The sequence below is a fragment of the Octopus bimaculoides genome, chromosome 9 (assembly GCF_001194135.2).
Source record: "Octopus bimaculoides isolate UCB-OBI-ISO-001 chromosome 9, ASM119413v2, whole genome shotgun sequence".
NCBI classification, from domain to species: Eukaryota; Metazoa; Mollusca; class Cephalopoda; order Octopoda; family Octopodidae; genus Octopus; species Octopus bimaculoides.
This window is the reverse complement of record NC_068989.1, coordinates 4,287,186-4,289,572: the sequence shown is the minus strand read 5'-3', so window position 1 is coordinate 4,289,572 and position 2,387 is coordinate 4,287,186. Positions and strand designations below refer to the sequence as shown.

Sequence of the window (2,387 nt, the reverse complement as noted above, 5' to 3'; positions counted from 1 at the left end):
AGAGAGAGAGAGAGAGAGAGAGAGAGAGAGAGAGAGAGAGAGAGAGAGAGAGAGAGAAGGATGTATTAGTCGTATAATAAGTAACATTAAATGAAATACTTGCCTGAGAAATGGAAATATCCGAAAGCTGAAATATAACAAAATTACAGGAGTCAAATGGGAGACAGCAAAGCAGACACCGACGCACTCAAGCAAACAAGTAAATGACTCTAATAAGTACAGTGACAACGAACAAATTCATAGCTGCTGCATATATTGTTAGAGGAAACATGCGCTATTTATTGGTTAATATTAGATTTCTATTCTCCAACATAAACACAATGTGACGGCAGTGTTATGTGTCTGGTCCGCAACACAAGGAAAGTTTACACATAATTGGTTGTAGTTCCATTTTTAAAGTGGTTATAAACTTATAAACTGAGATTTTAAAATCAAGTTAGAAGATTTAAATGTTTGTAATAAGTTGTATCTTTATCACATGATAAACCTTCAAGGTTACCTCAAAACGAGGAAGAAATGGTTAGCTCTTATTTCTTATTTTGTAAAGAATTGAGAATACATTGTATTTCTCAAAATATTTAAGAAAATTTGGAAATTTTTCAAACATGCTACGAACCGCTGGCACCTTGTAACATGCTAAGAAGTTCTGATGTTTCTATATAAGATTTTGAAATTATAGAAAGAACAATATGAATCATGAAACATTACTGTGAAATATAACGTATTTCATGGCATAAAAAAATGCATGGGCATATTAAATACATCCTAATCTCAACAACGATCTATATTCAGGGCAAAAAGTTTTTTGTGCATTAAAACCTGTAATGTTTGAAGTAATCTAGGCGGCGATCTGGCAAAATTGTTAGCTAAAAATAAATAATATTGCTCGAAGCAACACTGAATACAGTATATCCGTATAAGTTATATTCACCTCGTTCGAATGGACTCGTATATGAGAAGACCTTCCGCTACGGATAAAGTCCCATGAGAAAATTCTCCGCTGCGGAACATGTGAGTAAACACATAACGGGCAGTGAATGTCCTTGCCTCGGCAGTTTCATGCATTTCTGGTCATTGTGGAGATAACCATAGCAACTGAAAGAAGTTAAAGGTGTTTGTGGTTATCAAGAGACCAGCGAAAGAAGCCTTTTGTTGGTAAATAGTAATTTAATCCTTGTTGCAACACTCAAGCGAAACTTAGTCTAAGGGTCGAAACGCTTTTGCAACTGGGATACCCAAGGAAAAGAGAGACCGGTTTCAAACACTTTAATTGCTTTAGTAACCGCCAGAAGTATATCTTGCAGCATCTGAAAGTAGCTCTTGCAATTTGTTGGTGCATTCGAAACAAAGAACTGACGTTATTGTATACTAACCTCAGAATATAATTATGTATGTATAATAAAGTGTGAATGGGAAACAAACGTTAGAGATGCGTGAACCGAAGCATATTTACTCACTACACATTGGTCGGCGACGGGCTTGAATAGAAGATGTCACGCAGTGGGACTGAACCAGAAACCATGTGGATGCAAAATGAGCTTCTTAACCATGCCTGTCTACAAAGAAAATAAATGATAATTTATTACAAACATGCAAGATCTTTTGATAAGTTAACCGGATTACTTTGTTTTCTTGTTTTAGCGGAATACATTTTGTCTCTCTCGCTCCATCTCTCGGTTACAATCTCACCTTTTATCAGTCATTCATTCTCTATCTCACGCACACTTGCACACGCACACTTGCACACGCACACTTGCACACGCACTCACAGATAAATACGGTAGCGCAGCACGCTATTTTCGTTATAAATGGTTAAACACCAAAATGCTGCAAAAGTTATAGAATATCACGCTCGACTGATTTTTCTTTCGTGTTATTTTGCTTTGTTTTTAGCTGGAATATTAACTAACCTGTAGTGATCTAATCCATTAAGTTTTTATCAATATTAATAGGACGACTCGCAACCAACACGCTCGACCCTTTTTACTAAACAGGCTAAGAGGTAACGATGGGAGTTTCACACTGATCAAATATGTATGAATGTCGAAAATAAAATAAAATAATTAATTTTCGTCCTCCACGAATCCTAACACACAACTGATAATTTCGGTGAATAATTTACGGTACATATAATGATTGCTAACTTAGGCATAAAGCCACAGATTTTGCTATCGACAAGGAGGATGTAAAGGATGAGGTGTTTATTTATTTATTTATTTATTTATATATTTATTTATATATTTATTTATAACTCACTGGTTTTTTTCTTCCAGTTTCATGCTGTGCAGCTCATCAGTCCGTTCAAGTTCGTCGTGTTTTCCGATGTCTTTGAATAACTATTTTTTGTAGTTGCTTGGTAGATGAAGCGTGTTTGCTAACCCTTTCTT

At 35.5% G+C, this 2,387-nt stretch overlaps 1 protein-coding gene across 4 annotated transcripts in view; it reads right to left on the bottom strand.

The window, feature by feature from the left end:
* The window catches only part of LOC106883685 (chitin synthase chs-2), a 132,240-nt gene that overhangs the window by 117,823 nt on the left and 12,030 nt on the right, over positions 1-2,387 (bottom strand). For 3 of the 4 annotated variants that reach the window (XM_052970375.1, XM_014934829.2, XM_052970376.1), the window contains exon 2: positions 1,458-1,556. The gene's annotated coding sequence lies outside the window, so the exon portion shown is untranslated. Of the gene's footprint in view, positions 1-1,457; positions 1,557-2,256; positions 2,371-2,387 lie in introns of those variants that run through there. The other variant, XM_052970377.1, reaches the window with a different exon arrangement.